Below are 22,437 nucleotides of genomic sequence, written 5' to 3'. Positions count from 1 at the left end.
CATTGAAGAATTAATTACGAAAATTGGACCACCACGACCAAAGATGCTATAGGGTGCAAAAACCCTGCCCAGGAGAGCCAAGATCAAGGCGTGAGTGGCTGGCTGCAGGAAACACTACCCCCAAAACGATACGGGGAGGGAAGCGATTTACAGTGGTCAAGACAGTAAGTGCACAACTGACTCCAAGCTGCCAGTCAGTATGCTTTGTGCTACAGTATATAAAAGCTACCCCCCATCTACGGAATGCTAAGCTGACACCCAAGACAATCAAAGCCTCCCCTATTCAATGCCCCGCTATTTTCTGGTTGTACCAAAAAATAAGCAACCAGCAAGTGATTTCACCTCTAAAAAAAAGCATTTACACTAAAAAAAATGGGATAAGGTGGGATTCCTTCCTTTTTAAAAATGTTTTTAGAGCTACTAAAAAACCTGCATCTACAAAATAGTTGATAAAAATATTCCTCTGGATTGAACAAGAAGGGAACAGGGACCACTGAGAGGACCGGGTGTGTGGCGTTAGTCAGACTCGGCTTCTGCTTCATCAGAGGCGGGCTCTCCTCATGTTCAGTCTCTCCATTTTTTGCAAGTAAGTCTTCTTCAGTCTCTTGGTTGGCCACTTCCGCCTGTTTTCCCTTTGCTTCTCTTTTCCCTTTTGTTTGCACTTATCTGTCTGAAGACTTATCCTTTCCCACCGCCTTTTTTGGCTTCGTTTCCACTTTTGCAGGAGCCAGTTTAGGTCGATCTCCTCTTGGGCTCCTCCTTTGTGACCTTCCTCTCAGGTATCATGGCGCAGGATAGGTGCCTGAAGGCCGCGGCTCACTGAGAGCCTTTGCAAAGCAGAGTAGCCTGACCGCTGCCTCTCCTCCCCGCCTGCCAAACCTGCTAGGACCCATGGTGGGGGCGGTGGGAGAGCCGGATCTGCCCTTTCTATCCTCATCCTAGAGTTGCATTTTGTTAGTTTCCTAGTGCTGCCATAACAAGTGACCCCAAACTAGATGGCTTAAAACAAGAGCAAGGCACTCTCTCACGGTTCAGGAGACTGCAAGTCCAAAATCAAGGCGTGAGCAGGGTTGGTTCCTTCTGCAGGATCTGAGGGAGAAGCCATCTCACGGCTCTCTCCTAGTTTCTGGTGGTGGCCGGAAGTCCTTGGCTGTAGCTGTGTCACTCCCATCTCTGCCTTGGCCACAGCAAGGCCTTCTTTATAAGGACAACGGTCACTGGATTTAGGGCCCACCCAAATCCAGTACAGGGCGTCCCAGGTGGCACTAGTGTAAACAAACCCATCTGCCAATGCAGGAGACATAAGAGACCTGGGTTTGATCCCTGGGTGGGGAAGATGCCCTGGAGGAGGGCATGGCAACCCACTCCAGTACTCTTGCCTGGGAAATCCCATGCACAGAGGAGCCTGGCAGGCTACAGCCCACAGGGTCACAAAAAGTTGGATACGACTGAAATGACTGAGCACATAATCCAGGACGACCTTAACGAACGAATTACACCTGCACAGACAATTTTCAAGTCAGTCACAGTCTTGAGGTTCCAGTGGACATTCATTCTGAGGACACCACTCAACCCAGTACACTGACTGAGTCACTCATATAGCCTCAATTTAGTAACTAAAGATGGTCAGCCTACTTCATTCACATAAAGCTCAAATCGGGCAAAACTCATCTATAGTGTATTTTGGCAGGGAGGTAGTTGCAGGGGGCAGGCGGGAGGCAGCGGGTGACTGAAAGAGAATACTAGGAAGCCTCATAGGTTCCTGGAATGTTCTAGCTCTTGATTGGGATGCTGGTTATTACATTTACCAAATTCATCAGGTTGTACACTTCTGAGTTACGCATTAACTGCATTAACTTTCAAAAAGAGTTTAGGTACTTTAACAAGAAAACCACCAGTCCAGCAGCTTAACAGCTCTTCAGTTTTCGGCTGAGGAAGGCTCTCTCCCCTAGCAGGGCAGGGTGGGCAGCAGCCTCCAGGGAAGGGGTGTCACTCCTCTCCCCCGCATCCTCCCCTGCCTGCCAGCTGCTGCTTGGAGGCAGGGAGCGAAGGACCAGAGAGGAGGTCTCACCTGACTGGTACTATTCGCCCCTCTCTCACTCTAGGAGCCCGCTGAGGTTTAAAGCTTTTCCTCTCAAGGGGGGAGAGTTTTGTGGTTTCTCTGGGGTGTCCGGCTGTGTTCCTCCCACCGCAGTGCCTCTGCTGTTAGGGATCCGTATCAGTGGAGTATGCGACTTGATTGATGACCTCCAATTTCCACTTATATTTACTGACATGATAGTCTGTGGCCTTAGTTTCATCAGTTAGTTCTGTTACCCTCTGTAGAGACCGTTTGTTTCCCTTCGTGTGTATGTTTTGATATTTAGGTTTATAATCTAGTAGTTACTTTTATTAATAGCTGGAAAACGTCTTTCTTTGGAGGGAATCCCCATGAGGAATGATGCAACTAAGGTATTTTCTTCTCTTGCACCATCCCTCCACTATCCTATTTTAGTCCATCATACTATAGCATGTTTAACTTTGTACTCAAATATATACTTCAGTTCAGTTCAGTCGCTCAGTCGTGTCTGACTCTTTGCGACCCCATGAATCGCAGCACGCCAGGCCTCCCTGTCCATCACCAACTCCTGGAGTTCACTCAAACACACGTCCATCGAGTCGGTGATACCATCCAGCCATCTCATCCTCTGTTGTCCCCTTCTCCTCCTGCCCCCAGTCCCTCCCAGCATCAGAGTCTTTTCCAATGAGTCAATTTTTCGCATGAGGTAGCCAAAGTACTGGAGTTTCAGCTTTAGCATCATTCCTTCCAAAGAAATCCCAGGGCTGATGTCCTTCAGAATGGACTGGTTGGATCTCCTTGCAGTCCAAGGGACTCTCAAGAGTCTTCTCCAACACCACAGTTCAAAAGCATCAATTTTTCGGCGCTCCAACTCTCACATCCATACATGACTACTGGAAAAACCATAGCCTTGACTAGACGAACCTTTGTTGGCAAAGTAATGTCTCTTCTTTTGAATATGCTATCTAGGTTGGTCATAACTTTCCTTCCAAGGAGTAAGCGTCTTTTAATTTCATGGCTGCAATCACCACCTGCAATGATTTTAGAGCCCCAAAAGCATACCTACACCTCTATTAGTTTGTCTGTTAGCTTTAAACAATACCCTTTGAACCTCAGCTATTAGAGATGAGGGGAAAAGATTCTAAACTTACCACTGTCTTCTTTCCCCTTCTCTCAAATTTGGTTAGATAGAGAATTTCATATTTTCAGGTCATATAACCTTTACTTTCTGTTCTATTGCACTGATCTTCAAATTTGTTTCCACCTACAGGTAAACAGAGCTTGCAGCAGTTGTTTTGCTGGAGTTTTTCCAGTTACCACTTGGTAGACTGAAGTCTGTCTTTGACTAGATTCCTCAAGGAGAATTCACGGGAATATTCTTTCTCAATTTCATCGTTTTAAAAACTTGTCTTCTTAAAAAATACAATTCCAGTGAATATAAAATCCTTGAGTCAAACTTACCTTCTTAAGGATTTTGTCAGTCTTCTCCCAGATTGACTGATTATAAGGAGCAGCCAAATTTTCCCCTTTTATACGTTAGTCCATCTTTTGGCCTAGTTGTCCAGATAATTTTTTCTTTCCTTTTTTTTGACTGTGCTGGCTCTTGATTGCTGCACAGGCTTCTCTCTGGTTGCAGAAAGTAGATGCTACTCTGTAATTGCGATGTGTGGGCTTCTCATTGTGGTGGCTTCTCTCGTTGCCGAGCATGGGCCCAAGGGTGAAGGGGCTCAGTCATTGCTGCTCCCAGGCTCTAGAGCACAGGCTCAGTATCTGTGGTGCATGAGTTTAGTTGCTCTGATGTATATAGGGATCTTTCCGGACCAGGGATCAAACCCATGTCTTCTGCACTGGCAGGTGGATTCTTTACCGCTCAGCCACCAGGGAAGCCCCCAAATTGGACTTGGAATGTAAAGCTCAGGAACTTTACTGGGAGGCACTGCAAGGCTGGCCGTTCATTGCTAATTTTTCCTGGGTACGGTGCGTCCTTTCAAACTACAGATTCAAATTCTCCTTTCTGGGCACTTTTGATGATTTACATTTTCAATTTTTTATTCTGTCTACTGTTTTTTTCCTCCTTCAGCAAATTTCTGTACTTCTCATTCATAACTATCAGATTTATAAACTATTTTCACTTCACTTATTTACTTCACTATTTTCTATACATTGTCTTATGTCACTGTTAACTCTGCCTTCATTTCTTAGATGGCTTTCATTTTCTCCTTCACATTCCTGAATTTAGATTTCTTTGCCTGCTGACTTGCCACCTCTTCCCAAAGTTCCTGTATTTCTGATTTGTGCTCCAACTCTTTACAGCAGTGAGCTGACCTTTTTCTTTAACTTGTAAAATATTTGGTCAAATTTTCACTTGTTCTGTGCCAGTGTTTCTCTAGTGAGTGCTGTTCAACGTCAGCTCTTTATCTTCATGTTTCTTCATCATTTAAAAAAAATTATTATGTTTGACAAGATCCTGATCTGGTCCATTTTTTTTATCTTGGTTTAGTTATTTGAAGAAGGTTCACTTGGGAGAGGAGCCAGAGCCACGTCCAGGCGGATGGGAGTACCCTTTCTTTTTCTGGTGTATGTGGGCACTCAGGGTTGGGGGGAGATATTCTTGAGCTTCTCGTCCTCCACCCAGGTGGTTGTGGGCGCTGTTCACAGCAGAGTCCTGTCCCTCCTGCCCCCACAGCTCAGCCTGCTCCCTACAAACACTACTTGTATAAGTCCTCGTTCAGGCACCCTCCTCTGCGTCTTGGAATCAAACTGGATCTGGTAAAGCTCCTGCCACCAGGCTGTGCAGTCGCTTCCACTCTTTCAAACCAGACATTTTGGTTCTGAACCCCAGGGTGTATCCCTCATCTTGGAAAGTGCTATTTGCTAGCTGAGTTTTCTTTTCCGGAGGTCTGCAGCTACGAGTGTTTTCTACTTCCTCTCTATCCCTGGTCCAATCTTTCAAGAACTTTTTCAACTTGTTTTCTGGTTTCGGGTTGCAGACATCTCCTAATTTCTCCAAAGACAGGGTTTTCATTTCCAGGGTTTTTTTCAACCCCCTCCCTAGTTGCTTGGGATAATTTTCAAGGGGAATATGAAGAAAGGCTAACTTTATCACATTCAAATCTTAAGTTTTCCTTTTTTTCCTCCAAAAAGAAAGCACTTTTATAGTTTCTTTGAGTCTAAAGTAATACATGGTTACTCCAAAATCCAGAGAGTACAAAACAGATGCAAAGGGAAAAACAGCTGTGACCTGAAATCTATCTCAGTAACCTAAAGGAGTACTCCATGTTAGCAAATGAGCACATACCCTGATGCACACATAAATGAACTTTTCCCACACCTTCCCTTAAAACTGAGAATTTTCTTGCAAATATGGATCTAAGTTACAATTTTTAATAGCTACGTGATATTCACAAGAACTTCCTTTTAACTGAGAGTATCATGAGACATTGAAATGTTTAAACTTTAAAATGAAACAACCCAATAAAACCAGAAGTCGTGCCTCTTTAAAGACCAAATTTTCCACATTTTAGTTTCCGTATAAATCTGAGAAAACGAGGGACTTATTCCACTGGCTTTTAGAAATAAAACAAGGAGGCCTAGGTCTTTAAAGGCTAGGTTACTAAGGGTTCTTTTTAAAAGTTACTGTCTCCAAGACCTTTGTTCCCTGTATATAATAAATATACTGTATTTTCCTGGTTTTACATTTACAAGAGGGAGAAAATTCAAGCAACAAAATTATCCAAGTTTTATACTAAGGACAGTCTCTACAGGTTATTAATCAAGAAGCAAGTCTAGGGAATTTCAGGCTGCTCCTTTCACAACCCAAGGCGAGCCTGCACCATGGTGTCAAACCAGGGAATGCATGCAAATTGCCTGCAGTCTGAGTTTTCATTAAATTGCCTTTTCTAATCCATTTCCTTAATTACTGACAATAGAGACTTAGAACTATATAAACACTGACCCTCAAAGCTGGTTGGAGCTGTTCAGTAAAGAGAAAATATTCTGTTCTTTCGCTTAGCAGACCACAGAGACATTTTTTCTTTCTACGAAACATCCCTGACACAAATAAGCAAGCCTCTGAATGGCAGAGCACTGGCCGGCACCAAGGAGCAGCAGCTGTGAGAGAGTATTATTCACAAAAGCACTCCAGCAAGCGCTTGAGCGCAGCCTGGAGGTTAGGATACGCCCCTTACAAAACTGGGTAACGCCCGATTCAGCAGTAAAACAGTCAGGCCCAAGAAGACCTGGAGCTCAAGAAGCACAGTGATCAGCCTCCAGTGGCTTACTATAATCAAGCTACCACCACCACCAACAGCTGTGACATCTGGGTGTTTACTATGCACCAAGGAATTTCTAATTCAATACTCTCATCAACCCTATGAAATAGGAACTGTTATCATTACTCCTGACTACAGACTGGAAACAGACTCAACAAGGTTGATCTGTAAGTGGGGGAACGGAACCGGACACCAGAGCTGAGTAACACCCCAAGACCCACACCTGCACTGCACTACACTGCCTCACGAGCTGAACAGTTAAGGAACTCAGAAAAGGGGTAAAGTGCCTTTGATCAAGAAAGGCACAAGAGGCAAGAATCAGGCTGGGTCTGGAGAGGCAGGCTGGACTTGGGCAAGCAGAGAGGCAGAGAAAGGGCAAAGTTCTTGTAAGCAAAAGCATACAGAAAAGGAAGGCAGAGGCAGTCTTTGACAGCCATGTGGGTGATGCTAATTACACAATCTCCTCCCCCTCGCCCGCCCCCTCTCGTGTCCCATCTATCTGGCCAACTCCCGTTCAAGAAACTGGAGGACGAGATGCGTGAGAGACAAAGATAGGAGTCCGGCCCCAGTTCTGCCTCTCATCATTATGTGGCCTTGGGTTAGTCACTTACATCTCTGGGCCTCGGTCTGGTCAGCTAAGTAAGGAATGTAATGGGCAATCACGTTCAGGTAACATAATAGTATCTCATGTATTTTAAAATCTTTTAGGATATATAGATTTCCTTTTGTAAAAAGGATATGAAATTAGGTATTTAATCAGCAGGTTTGGATGTGAAATTGTCATTCCTTCATTCCAACAAATATTTATAGGGCCACTTTTTATGGGCTAAACCTTACTGAGTACTGAGGTTATAGAAATAAAAATATGGATCTTATCTTCCAGAAGCTAAATATAGAATAAATATAGAAGGGCAGAAAAACATTAAAAAATAATTACAACACTTTGTGAATGTTTAACAACAAAAACTTGTACAGAGCATGGCTGAGAAGTGACTGATTAACCTGCCGGCAGGGGGGCAGAGGGGGACGCAAAATTCTTAAATGTGTTCAAGAGAGTGATGCCTACTCAGGTAAATCCTCAAGGAACTGCAGGGCTGTGCCAGGTAAGGAGAAGTAAAGGAGCAGTCTAGAAAGAGAAAATGTTATGTGCCAAGGCAGGCTGGAGCCAGCATGTTCAGAAACAGCCAGAGGCTCAGTGTGGTTAAGATGGAAGACTCCCTCGTAGGTGAGGCCATAGAGGGGGTCGGGTCAGAGGGCAGACGGCCGGGTTCACCAGCAGGCCTCAGCAGTCAGCAGTGCCCCGGTCAGGTGAGTTTCAAGGGCCCAGGCACAAATTCCAGGTAAAAATAATAAAATGGCTCCCAACCGCCAGCAGCAGGTTTGAGCTGCTCCCACATCCCCGACTCTGATCACAGCCAGAACCAGAAGTGAGCGACGAAGTCCCACAGGAGGAGGCGACCAGTGAGGCCGGGGGACTGGTGGGGGCAGCAGCTGGGACATCAAGGCAAACTGGGTCGGGTTCAGTGGAGGCTGAAGTTCAGGGAACTCAAGATACTTCACAGGCAGGAAGACAACTCAGGAAAAGCTGTGACAGTCGCTGTCAGACTTCTCAAGGACTTCATACATGGAGAGAAAAGCTGAAATGGCTGTGGGACTTCGCCTAGTAGGCCCGGCCCATGGAAGTTGACAGAGAGGTTCAGGCTGAATGAAAGAGAGGAAGACGCCTGAGACAGCCTCTGTAAGATGCCTTCCTCACAGCACCTCCCCATCTACGCCCCGCTGGCACTTCAAGCTGTGGCCCTCTGCGGGCCGACGGGACCCAAGGGGCAGCTGCTGATGGGGAAGGCCTGACTGTAGCCCGCCAGGCTCCTCTGCCCATGGGATTCTCCAGGCAAGGATACTGGAGTGGGCTGCCATGACCTACTCCAGGGGATCTTCCCGACCCAGGGACTGAACCCAAGTCTCTTGCATCTCCTGCATTGGCAGGTGGGTTCTTTACCACTAGCGCCACTTGGGACGCCCCAGTGGGACACAGTCTGGTGGGAAACCACTTTCTCCGTGTTGAAAAGGGTGAATGAAGCTTTTCTGGACTTCCCACTGGTGACTCAGTGGGAAAGAATCAGCCTGCCACTGCAGGAGACACGGGTTCCATCCCTGGGTTGGGAAGATCCCACCTGCTGTGCAGCAGCTAAGCCCATGCACAACTACTAAGCCTGAGCTTTAGAGACCGGCGTGGCGGGGGGCGGGGGGCAATTACCGAAGCCCAATTGCTTCTAGAGAAGCCACAGCAATGAGAAGCCCATGCAGCAATGAAGACCCAGCACGGCCAAACAAACGGAAGGAAAAGAGTGCATCTTCCTGCCTGAGGCCATATCGTGCGCGTGCATGATGCTGAGGACAGAGCTGCTGCCCTGCGGTTGAAGGCAGACAGGAGAATTAACCATCCCAGGACCCCTCCTCCAGGCTTATGGGAGAAAAGTGTAGCTTTGTAGTTGTGAATGCTGTTAGCTGCAGCACAGACAGTCCAAGATTCAGGGAAGAACAGACCAGAAGGGGCAGCTTCACAGAAAGGTCTTGGCTGAGGCCTGGAAGGAAAACTGTAAAGCAGAGTCTGGCATAGAAAATGTGTCTTTCCCATTCACTTCCCTTCACTATTGGACCTTCTCATAGTTTTACTCAGCATCACCAAAAATATCCCAGTAGGGGAAAAAAAAAGTGGAAACAGAATGCTGTATACTTGGGAAGAAGTAGGATAGAAGGTAAAGGCAATGGACATTGTACGTGCAGAAAAGAACCTTTGGTTTAAAAAATGTTATCTCTGCAAATTTGTAAATGATGCGCTGATGTTTAAAGAAAGTTTAAAAAAGGCCGAGTTTTCCAAAGACGACATATGGATGGCCCAGTAAGCACATGAAAAGATGTTCAACATCTCTCATTATTAGAGAAATGCAAATCAAGACTACAATAAGGTATTACTTTATACTAGTCAGAATGGCCATCTTTAAAAAGTCTGCAAACAATAAATGCTGCAGAAGATGTAGAGAAGAGAGAACCCTCTTGCACTACAGGTGGCAATGTAAACTGATACAGCCCCTATGGAGAACAGTATGGAGATTTCTTTAAAAATCAGGGATAAAACTACCGTATGACCCAGCAATCTCACTACTGGCCACACATATGCCCTGAGAGAACCACAATCGAAAAAGACACATGCACCCCAATGTTCACTGCAGCACTATTCACAACAGCCAGGACAGGGAAGCAACCTAGATCTCCACTACAGATGAATGGATAACACTGTGGTACACATATACAAGGGAATATTACTCAGCCATAAAAAGGGGGATGAATTTGAGTCGGGTGAACTGAGTTAAGTGAACCTTGAGCCTGTTATAGAGTCAAGCAGGTCAGAAAGAGAAAAACAAACGTAATATATTAAAGCATATATACGGAATCTAGAAAAATTTTTACAGATGAAACTAATTGCAGGGAAGGAATGGAGACACAGACAGAACAAACTTGCAGACACAGCTGGGGAAGGAGAGGGTGGGACGAGCTGAGGAAGCAGCACTGACATATCTACACTGCCACGTGTGACCAGACAGCTAGTGTGTGTGACCAGACAGCTGGTGTGTATGACCAGACAGCTGGTGGGGACCTGCTACACAGCACAGGGAGCTCAGCCTGGACGCTCTGTGACGACCTGCAGCGGGGCGGGGAGGAGAGGGAGATGGGAGAGAGGCTCAAGAGTGAGGGCAGACACGCACACGCATTCATGGTTATGACTGACTCATGAGGCCATATGGTAGAAACTAACACGACATGGTAAAGCAATTATCCTCCAATTAAATAATAATAATAAAAAAACACCCATGAGGACAGACTAGATCTGAAGGAGCCCAAGGCAAACACAAGGTGTGGAGGGAAGGGAAAAGCAGTAAAAATAAGAAACGTTAACTTCCTGACTGTAGCCAACACTACATTACTTTTTAAATTTCATTTATTTTTATATTGGGGGAAATTCTTACAATTTTGTTTTCTGCAGTACAACAACACAAATTAGTCATAATTTTATATATACACACACACACACACACACACACACACACACACAACCCTTCCCTCTTCAGCTCACCTCCCTTCCCTCCCCCATCCCACTCCTCTAGGTCATCACAAGCACCAGACTGGGCTCCCTTCCCCAATTTATTAAGAAAAGAAATTTTAATGGAGAGTTGGGTCATTTAAAAGAAAATTCTTGGCTTACAGAGATCCTACTACCTATGGTTAAAATAAGAAACTGACAAAATATGTCAGTTTCATTTCAAGCCTGGCTGCCTAAATGAAATACCATTCATTCTCCAGAGGGCTCTGCATGGTCTTTAATTGATGGGCGATTTTATTCTTTGTATCTCTCCCTCCTAAGAGCCTGCTTTCTGCAGCCATCAATCCTTTCTGGTGGACTCCAATTTAACTCAGTATTTACTAAGTCCTAAACCCCACACTGAAATATGCTGCATGCAAAAGAAGATTTTAAAAAATAAGAAAGACAGGGCTTCTCTGGTGGTTCAGTGGTAAAGAATCTGCCTGCCAGTTCAGGGGCTTTGCCTGTCAGTTTCCTAGAAGGCAAAAGGTGTGAAATGAAGAGGGCATACTTCTCTCTGCAGATGGTCCCTGGTCTGGAAAGATGCCACATGCCACAGGGCAACTGACCCTGTGCACCACAACTGCTGAGCCTGTGTTCCAGAGTCTGGGAGCTGCAACCGGGCTCACATGCTGTGACTACTGAAGCCCACACGCCCTAGCGCCTGTGTTCCACAACAACAATACAAGCCAGGAGAACACACTGGTCACAGCAAGCACCCACTTCCAGCAACGTAAGAGACGACTCTACACACGGACATCACCAAATGGTCAATACTGAAGTCAGACTGATTATATTCTTTGCAACCAAAGATGGAGAAGCTCTATACAGTCAGCAAAAACAAGACTGGGAGCTGACTGTGGCACCGATCATGAGCTCCTTATTGAAAAATTCAGGCCTGAACTGAAGAAATTAGGGAAAACCACTAGATGATTCAGGTATGATCTAAATCAAATCCCATATGATTATACAGTGGAGGTGATGAAGAGACTCAAGGGATTAGATCTGGTAGACAAAATGCCTGAAGAACCATGGATGGAGGTTCACAACATCGTATAGGGGGCGGTGACCAAAACCATCCCAAAGAAAAAGAAACGCAAGAAGCCCACGTGCTGCAACCACAGAGTAGCCCCCACTTGCCGCAACCAGAGAAGAGCCCACGCAGCAAGAATATGCAGCAAGCCACAAATTAATAGATCTTTTTAAAAATCAAATCAGAAAGATAGTGTCTGATGCTCTCGAGCAAACTACAGGGGTTTGAAAAGGACCAGACAAGCCCACAGGGCAGAGCAGAAGGGAATTCTTTGTTGTGCCTGGAGCAGGTGTGGGAGGGGTCAAGTAGGAGATGGGGTTGGAGATGAGCCTTGAAGGACAAGCAGGCTTTCGAGATGCCAAAAGGGCAAAGAGGAGGCTACAACTCAAGTCACACAAGCAAGCAAGAAGTGAGCTTTTTCCCTATCAAACTGTCAAATACTAGCAACAGACGACACTTTTGGTAGGAGTAAAAACTGGTGAAAGACAATTTAGCAGTATAAAGTATCTCTGAATGTTCATGCTCTTTGATTTAGCAGTTCAAGTTACATAAACTTCTCCTAAAGAGAAATCATAGTATTTTGTATCAAGTGCATATATTACATTCTCAGAAAAATTTGAGAATAATGATGGTGTGGCAAAAAACATTTAATTATATGGACGGTCCCCACAACATTGTTTATAACAGTCAAATATTGTCAGCAAGTAGTTAAGTTCTATCCCCTATACGATGTAATGCTATGAAGTGTTTGAAATAATAGAAGTACATTAGTTGGCATGGAATGTGTTAACATAAGTTTTAAGAAAGGTTTCAGAAAAATGTACTGTAAGAGCCCACCATTTGTTTTTAAATGTATATACGGCCACAGAAAAATGACAAGAAGGATACGCAACAAAAAAATTCAGTGATTTTCTCTGAGTGGTAAAATAACAATTTTTTATTTTGACTTATTTGTATTTTCTAGCTTTCTAAAGTGAACCTGTATCATTTTCACATAGAATTATGTAAATTTTCTAAGATATCTGAATTAAAATGTTGTATTTTTTATGGTACTACCCCTGATAACTCAGTAGGTAAAGAATCCACCTGCAATGGAGGAGACCTGGGTTCGATCCCTGGGTTTGGAAGATCCCCTGGTGAAGGGAAAGGGCTATCCACTCCAGTGTTCTGGCCTGGAGAATCCCATGGACTGTGTAGCCCATGGGGTTGAAAAGAGTCGGAAACGACTGAGTGACTTTCACTTCATTTCACTCCTCAAATACAGTACAATATGTTTTGTGAGATGACAGTGAATGTCACTGCTCAGTCAACTTTACACATTTCCTTGAAAGGGCAGAAGCAACCACAGGGAGGAAGAGAGGAAAGCAGGTTGTCCTAGCAGAGTCCAATACCAATACTTCACCACACCATGGTTTCAACACCGATGGGGGACACCTCTCCTGAGACTGTTTTACTGCAAACACCCCTTTCCTCACAGAGGGGTCATTCTTCAGCCAACAGATCTTTAAATATTTCCCGATCATCCACAAAGAGAAGTACGCCCTCTTCATTTCACACCTCTTGCCTACCCTTTTAGGAAACCGACAGGCAAAGCTTAGATTAAAATTCCAAGGAGGGGACTTCCCTGTTGGCCGAGGGGTTAAGACTCCACCCTCACTATGCAGGGGGCGTGGGTTTGACCCCTGGTCGGGGGCCAAGGGGCAACTACTGAAGCCCGTCTGACACGACAAGACCTGTGCACCCGACAAAAGACCCCACGACCCCACGTGATGCAGCAGAGGTGCCACGCACTGCAACTAGGACCCAGAGCAGCTGAGCAAACAAATGCTACAACAGAAAGGACCCAGGGGAGTCCAGGCTGCCAGTCCAGCCCACAGCCCATTCTGAAGTGTGCTGACTCTCCAACGGGGTCTCACGGTTCTCCTGGTGGGCACCAACAGACCCGAACAGGAAAGGCCTCAGAGGCAAATAACGATCAATTCCTTAGGTCTTCATCAGTGACCAAGAACTACATCATGGTAACCTATTAGTTGAGGTGTTAAGAGATAAATGTGGTGTTCATAAACCAAATCAGATGTTACTACAGTTAAGCAGTGTTTAAAAAAAAAAAATTAGTAGAAATGTAAGGAAAACAAGTTACATCATGAACCAGAATATACAGATACACATAACTGAAGCACCAGTTTCACAACAGTATTTATTCTTACTACAGGGGGCACTTCTTTATTTTATATTCCATTTCATTTAAAAATAAACCAGGATTTCCCTGGTGGCCCAGCAGTTAAGATTTCACCTTCCACTACAGAGGGTACAGGTTTGACCCCTTGTCGGGGGAGGCTAAGATCCCACATGCCTTGAGGCCAAAAACCAAAACATAAGCCAGGAGCAATGCTGTGACATATTCAATAAAGACTTCAACAAAACAGAAAATAAAATAACCTGCAACGGTTTTTTAAGACAATCACACACTTTTCGACCCTGACCCCTCCCCCTGAATCTGGGCAGGGTTAAGACTGTTTCAAACAAAAGAGAATATATGCTTTCTGGACACTTCCTTTAGCAACCTTCTCTCTTGGAAAACCAGCCACCATGCTGTGAGAAGTCCCAACCAGATGGAGAGGCTACATGCAGGCACTCTGGTGCTCTGCTCAACCCCAGTGGGTCCCCCATCAGCCTTCAAGGCATCCCAGCCCCGAGATCAGATATGCGGGTGAAAGAGACTTCAAAGCACTCTAAATTCCAGTCATTTGAATCACTCCCTGCCATCTGAGGCCCCAGGCCTCCTAGAATAGAGACAATCTACTCCTGATCATGCCTGTCTGAATACCTGCTCCCAGGATCCATGAGTATAAGAAAATGACTGTCGCTGAATGCCACCAAGTTTGGGGTAGGTTGGTCACAGCCATAACAACTAGAACAACAGTGCTGGGCATAACCTGCAAACTCGAGGTCATGATCCATCCGGGCAGACTGATGATCACCGGTTCAGAGGACACTGACTCGGTACCGGAAGCCTGGCATGCAACCAGACAAAGTTCCCACTGAGTCTGTGCACACCCAGACAAGCTGAAATTTTTACAACTGGGAGCAAGCGGGGCGGATGGAGTGGGGTAAGGTAGGCAGTGGAGTGCTGGGCCCCATGTAAGTGCGCCAGCATCCGAAGGGTTTTCGATTCACTGGGGCCAAACTCTGAAACATGGCAAATGAGGCTGAAAGCTGGATCACGCTGTTCTCGTCCGAGTCTCCAGGTGTTGCCAGCTTCTGAGGGATGGCACAGTGCCACTGCATAACAGCTGACCGAACGGATACTTATGGGTCTCCACGAAAACGGTTTGGTCTAAAAGCTGCCTATTTACTTATATCCACTTTCAATGCTGTCAGAGCCCTATGGTTTCAGACTTTTCTGTCAATGGATAACTTCTATCTAAATATAAACTCAGATCAATATGTCAAGGATTAGCAGATTCTTAAAAAGAAAGGGTGCAGATGAAAGCATTTCTGATGAATGGAGAATGGCCAGCAGGTCTGGGGCCAGAGATTTTAACTGTTATTGGGCTTTTCTTTCTTTAAATGTTATACTAATATTACAGTACTGCCTCTGAGAAGAAAGGCAGGAAATTCATGAGTAGCATAGGACTGCCAGGAAGGACAGCCTGAGATGGGAACTGTGAGGAAACTCCCCCAGGGAGGGGCAGCGAATTTAAGCACACCCTCCTCATGGAAGCAGGATCTCTCAAGGGACTGGCCTCGAGGGAGTGCCCCTTGAAAGGAAAGGTCCAGATCAGAGAAGTAGTGGGAGTAGGGGCTGAGGGGCTCTCAAGGCACAATTCAGGTCACTTCAAGGGGAGCAGATCTGATGCAAGACTTATGGTGGCCTTGGGATATAAAGAGTCTATCTATGTTACATTCTCAGTGACCGCAAAACCAAGCACACACACATCCGAGCTTGAGACAGTGGAAGGTCAACCAGAAAGGTAAACTGGAAACCAGTGAAGAAGCCTAAACTACCCTAACTGATTTATCCATGTCTTCCACTAACCTCTAAAGGAAACTGTTGTACTGTTATTACCTGAGACAAATCTGGTTTGAGCCCTTTTTTCTTTTTTTCAATCTAGATGTGCCGCTGTTCGATTAATTCTTTAACGTGTAATGCGCACAGGTCACTGGATATTTGAAAAACTGTGTCTGGGGCGACTGGTAAATAAACTGAAGTCCCTGTTGATGAGAGCAGGGATCAACCACAACTGCAGGCCCGTTCACACATGTAAGCCAGTGAGCACCAGCATGAGACAGACAGGAAGTACAGAAAAAGGCCTGCTTTTTGCTTGGCATGTAAGTACTCGGTAAGAATCCATAGGAGAATGAAATACATGGACAAAGAGGCTGGGAAATTTGGGGAAACTGGGAAAGAATGAAGACAAACTAGTTTCTTTTAACCTCTTCTACTACATGCAGAGGGAGCGAAAGGGAAGTTAACAAAAACCGAAGCCTGAGCAGGACGAGGAGATGGACTGCGGCCTGCACAGACATTAGCTGTCACTGAGAAGCAACTCATTCATCTGCATGAACTTGGCTGCTACTGCTGCTTAGTCACTAAGTCTTGTCTGACCCTTTGTGACCCCATGGACTGTAGCCCACCAGGCTCCCCTGTCCATGGGATTCTCCAGGCAAGAACACTGGAGTGAGTTGCCATGCCCTTCCCCAGGCAATCTTCCCAACCCAGGGATCGAACCCGTGTCTCTTATGTCTCCTGCATTGGCAGGTGGGTTGTTTACCACTGAGACACCTCCTCAGCCCAAGGAATTGGCTAAGTTCAAACTAAGAGTCTTGTGACGTCAGAAAAAGATTCAACATGGGCTAACAAAGGAAGGTCGTCTGTTAGGGAAGAAATCACAAACTAGAGCAAACTCACTTAGGAGATGGCGATTCCATACCAAATGTGTGCCAGACATCGTGCCCCGGATGCAAAGACACTGTCCCTCCCTCCATCAGGGAGGTTACAGGGTCCCGGAGAGAACGACAGATGATGACGATATACAGTGTGCAGGAAAGGGGGCTACAGGAAGAAGAAACGATGTCAGCAAAGACTTACTGACCACCCTTTGGAAACCAGACCAAACGGCACTCTCCACTAACCTCCAGGCATCCGTGGAAGCTGTGGACAGCCAGTTCCAGCACACATCCACAGTCAACCTTGGCAGACGAGATATCACCTTCCCTGAAGGCTGTCCATGCGCTCCTGCTGCCCAGCTTCATCCCTGCTAAACTCTCCCTCCTTCCCTGAACAACTGGGACAGTCACCCCTCCCCTCCACCAGCTATGGCCTGCTGTACCCTGGTGGTGTCAACATCCAGGTGAACAGCCCTTCCAGCAACTCCAAGGTCCCTGACAACCCCCGACCTCGACCTCCACCCTACTCCACGCCGGCCTCTCATCACCCAGAACTGTCCCACAGCAGAATGCTAAACTCCAATATCCTTTTTCTCTGACATATGCCTACTCTGCCGGTTCTCGGGAACGCTTCTTCCTCCTCTTACAATTCCCTGACTTCTAGTCCTGTCGCTCTTCCTTCTTCCCAACTCGCCACCTCCCATCCGGTACAGACCACATGGTCCATTACACAGACCACCGCTCCAAAGCTCTACACTCGCAACCCTCCGTCTGGTCTCCCCGCTCCTCCTGCCTTTCCAACATAGTGCATGGCAAAGCCACACACCCCAATCAGTGCAGCTGCTCATTTCCTCTATTTCTACACCTGGGCTGCTGGACACTGCTGGAAAAAACCACACAGCCTTATAGAATGAGGCCATCTCTACCCTCAGATGCCTGGAAGCATTTCTGCGAGCCCAGCCAGCTCTTATTCCTCCCTATCCAGGGATGTCTTCAAGGTCTGTACCCTCTCACTCTCAGGATATGTCTTCTTCATTTTCAAGATATGATCTAGCTCCTCTTTTGTAAGAAAAATGAGGCAATCAGGCAACAATTCCTTCATATTTGTGCTACTCTTAATCTATACAAAAAAATGATGTGCACTTCCATACTCACATTGTTCCTTCCAACGCCTTCCTAAAAGAAATGTCTGTCCTCCTGCTCAGAGCCCAACCAGAAGACCCTCTGCCTTAATCATTAATCTCTCTACTGACTTATTCTCTTTTGCATGTTAACATGCTCATAAATAGCTCTCACTTTAAAAAGAAAAAAAAAAAAAAGAACAAATCTTCCCTTGAGCCCTTTGGGTGTAATTCCATAACATGCTACCATGCCACACACACCCTTCTGAACGAAGCAACCTCAACTAGCTTAATCTACATGACACAGAGCAAACCAACTAGACATAGCTCCCAATACGCAGACATGGCTGTCTGGTGCTGCAGCTCAGAGGACAGCAGACAGGCAGAGGCAGCTCAGTGCCCACCCATGCAGCAGAGGGGAGAAATGGACCCAACTAGTCCTCTCTAATGGGCTTCCCTGGTGCCTCAGCAGTAAAGAACCCACCTGCAATGCAGGAGATGCAGGTTCAATCCCTGGGTGGGGAAGATCCCCTGGAGGAGGAAAGGGCAACCCACTCCAGCATTCTTTCTGGAGAATTCCAAGGACAGAGGGGTCTGACGTGCTAGAGTCCATGAGGCTGCGAAAAGTCAGACACAACTGAGCGACTGAACAACAAAGTCCTCTCTAAGGAAGTATAACAGAACTCCCAAGTACCCATGTGCCTGGACCACTGCTGAGATCTACTTGCTTTTTTCCATAAAGCTGCTGTACCTCTCAACTAGAAAGGCAGGAAACAGACCTGAAGTGGCTGAAAAACAAAACATCAAAACATGCTGCCCAGCATTTACACTTACCACTTGGTAATCCTCATGGGAACTCTTTCAGGCAAAAATTATTAACGGGTAATAAAACTGATTGGTGAAAGTTCAATGAAAAAAAGGGATATTTACATAGCTTCAAAATACTTGCCCAGAAGTTATCCATTAATTTCAAAGGCAGAAATGTGTTAGGGGACCCAGCAGACACCATGTTAATCAAGGAAGCACAGTGAGCAGCTTCCATAATGGAACAAATGTGCCCTCCGATACGACACACTGAGGAGGCCACAACATCACTTGTGGCAGTACTCCAACAGAAACGCGTGATCCGAATCTACCAGGAGAAAACGTCAGACAAACCTCAAATAAGAACAATTCTACAAAGTAAGTTGCTGTACTCCTCAAAAACGCCTAGATCCCAATAGACAATTACCAAGGGACTGTCTCAGACTGAAGGCTAGAGAGACACGACCACTCTACGTGTGATCCTGGGCTGGATCCTAGATCAGAAAATATAATAACAACTTTCTCTTTGGCTGCAGAGGAAATTAGTGAGCAAACTGATGAAATCTGAATAACATCTATGGATTAGATAACAGTATTGTAACGACATTAGTCTCATGATTTTAATAACTGGATTACAGAAAATGTCTTTCAGAAGGAGAAGAACAAGCCACATACTAACGCATATATACGCAATCTACAAAGACGGTACTGATGAACCTATATGAAGGGCAGCAATGGAGATGCAGACAGAGAACAGACCGTGGACAGGGAAAGGAGGGTGAGGAACCAACTGAAAGAGGAACACTGAAACCAGCCCTACCACATGCGAAATAGAGAAGCCAGTAGGGATCTGCAGGCGACACAGGGAGCTCACACCTGGTGCTCTGTGACAACCTAGAGGGATGGGACAGGGTGGGAAGCTGGAGGGAGGTTCAACAGGGAGGGGACACACACACACACACACACACAGACACAGACCGACACACACACACACACACAGACCGACACACACACACACACAGACTGACACACAGACACAGACACACACATACACACACATACACACACACAGACACACACACACACCCATGGCTGATTCATGTTGATCAATGACAGAAACTAACTACTGTAAAGCAATTATCTGCCAATTAAAAATATAATTTAAAAAGTTAAGGGGAAAAAAACATCTTTGCTTTTAGGAAACACACTGAAGTATTCTGGGGTAAAAGGGTGTCATATCTACAACTTACTTTCAACTGGTTCTGAAGATAACAGCAATATGGATGCAAAGAATGAATGATAAAAACGCATGCTAAAATGCCAACATTTGGGACATCTAAGTGAAGAGTATGCAGAAATTCTTTGTACTATATTTTTTATAACCTTTCTTTAAGTCTGAAATTATTTACTTTAAAAATTGTTTTGGTTTTTTTTTAAAGCCCAGAGTTGTGAGAAGTATAAGGAAAAACTGCCCAAAACCACAACCGTAGTGAAGGACTTCAAAATGCCACCCTTGTCTGGCAGATTAGGCACGTACAAAATAAACACAGGCACAGGATTCAGAAGATTAATAACCCCTTGATTTAACTGACATACTTAGAACTTTGTACCTAACAGAGAACATACATTATTTGCAAATGACCATGGCCATTTAAATAAAGGGACAATAATGAGCCTCCTTCCTTGACTCACAACTGACTTCAGCGGTAGATCCATCTGTGGTGTGGGTCATCACCCACAGAGTGCCAAGAGAAAGGGGCTCAAGAGGAATTCTAGACACTCCAGAGAAAACCCCCCAGCAGCCTTGTAAAGATCCAAGAAGAGCCTTTTAAAAACTTCATTATGAAAACTTTCAAACATACACAAAGATAAAGAATGGTGTAAAGAACCTCCACATCGCTCAGACTCAATAATTATCATAATCTGGACACACCTGCTATAGCTATGCCTTTTCTGTTGTGGTATTTTAAGGCACATCTCTGAAATTTTTCACCTCTAAAGATTTGTGTGTCTGCTTTTCTACCCCAAAATTCATCATGTCTAACAAAATTAAAAATAATCTATTAGTATCTATCATCCATTCACGTGTCCCTGACACAAGAGCTTTTAACCCCTAAGTTTCTCACACCAAGCCCTTCAGCCCAGAATGGTGGATCAACAGTGAAATGACTGCATCAGAGGGCAGCCTCTCTAGACACAGACTCAGAGAGCCTGGACCACTCCCACCAAACTAACTATGCTGCTGAGCCTCTCATATAGAACAAGTTCTAAGTAACACAAAAGCATGAAAATCTAATTTTATTTATTTAAAAAAGTTATTGAGGGGACTTTCCTGGCGGTCCATTGGTTAAGACTCTGTACTTCCAATGGAGGGGGCCTGCGTTTGATCCTTGATCACACAACTAAGATCCCACTTCCATGCAGCATAGGCAAAAAAAAAATTTTACTGAATGAAAATCTGTTTTTAAGTGGGGGAAAATACTTCCACTGTAGAGTCAAAGAGTAAATGTCCTTAATGTAAAGGGTGCTTATGTCCCAAAATAAGAATGATCAAACAACATAAAAAATTAGCAAAGAGAGAACTATCAATTTCTCAAAAAGATACATGAAAACTATTCAGTCTTACAGTAATCAAGTGAATGCATATTAAAATGACGACTTGTTATGTGTCATCTAAATTAGCAAAAATTTCTTGAAAAAAAATTCAGTGATAGCAAAAGTATGGCTCTAAGTGGGTACAATCTTTCTGGAGAACAATTTTTTCAATATGTTCCAAAACTCTTATTCTATTTCCAGGAACTGTGCTAAAGCAATCACAAGAAGACTTCCCAGGAGGTCTGGGGGTAAGAATTCACCTTGCAACGCAGGGGACAGGTTCAAGCCCTGGTCCAGAAAGATCCCACATGTCACTCAGCAACTAAGCCCAAGTGCCTCAGCTACTGAAGCCCTCCCACCCGTGCTCACAAGAGAAGCCACCACCACGAGAGAAGCCTGGGCACTGCAGTGAAGGGGAGGCCCCGCTCGCCGCACCCAGAGAAAGCCCAGGCGCAGCAACAAAGACCCAGAGCAGCCAAAAATAATCAATACATTTTTAATAAAAGGAATCACAAGAAATATACACCTAACTGTATAAATAAGAATTCAAAGCAGTGTTATTTATTTCTAATACCAAAAAGAAGATGTGGGGAAGAGGTGCTGAAACATCTCAAAGTCCAATAGTAAGAGACTGGTTAACTAACTTGTGGCATTAAAACAAAAGTACTAGAGATTGGTGCTGCTCCAAGAGTGGCCCACGGACCCGCTGCTACTAGCTCACAATGAAATAACGACTGAGCCAGAGTGTGAATCAACCACAGAAAATGTTTAACAGGAGGATATTCTAAATGAAGAAATCAGCGTGTTGATTTACACCTGGCACAAACTCCTGACCTTGTCCCGAGACAGAAACGGTCTGCCTACATGACTACCTGAACAGCACCACTACAGACTCGACCTCCCAAAATCATATCCCAAGGTTGCCCACATCTGTCCATATCTACTGCTACCACCAAACCCAAACTACCTCTGTGACTGGACTTAGCCTTCTGCTACTTATGTGTCCCCTATAACCCATTTTCCACTCAGAAGCCAAAGTAATTGGGGCTTTTTCCCCCCAGCTTCATTCAGATAGAATCAAAATGATCATTTTGAAATGCCCATCAAATCAGGTTTATTCAAGATACACTGCAAATACATTTAAAAATCTTAAAGAAAAATTTTTTTCTAGAAACAAACGGAAATTTATAAAAGTAGACAAAACCAGAACAAGACAATAACCATAGGAAAACTTGAAAAGGCTACTGAACTAGCACTAGCAATGTTCTAGAGCGTGGCAGGGATGCCTCACACTCACCCGTATTTGGCTCTCTCTCCTGGCACACACAAGGATTCCTCTTCCCACCCCGTGCAAGGAGGCCATTACGCTAGTTCCACCCCGAAGACCGTGCACTAAATGATGCATGTCAGTGAGGCCCGTACCGGATGGTGTGCAAGTCACCAGCGTCTTCTGCACCTACCCCAGAAAGCCCTGAACGAGGTGCTGAGATGGCAGTGATGTAAGATGGGAGAGCTCCTGAGGT

At 45.2% G+C, this 22,437-nt stretch overlaps 1 protein-coding gene across 2 annotated transcripts in view; it reads right to left on the bottom strand.

Moving 5' to 3' along the window:
- PDE8A (phosphodiesterase 8A) overlaps positions 1 to 22,437 on the bottom strand; it is a 143,255-nt gene that overhangs the window by 89,541 nt on the left and 31,277 nt on the right. The gene's annotated exons all lie outside the window — the stretch shown is intronic.

This window comes from Capricornis sumatraensis, chromosome 19, assembly GCF_032405125.1.
Source record: "Capricornis sumatraensis isolate serow.1 chromosome 19, serow.2, whole genome shotgun sequence".
In the NCBI taxonomy this organism is placed as follows: Eukaryota; Metazoa; Chordata; class Mammalia; order Artiodactyla; family Bovidae; genus Capricornis; species Capricornis sumatraensis.
This window is presented reverse-complemented; position numbering and strand designations above follow the sequence as displayed.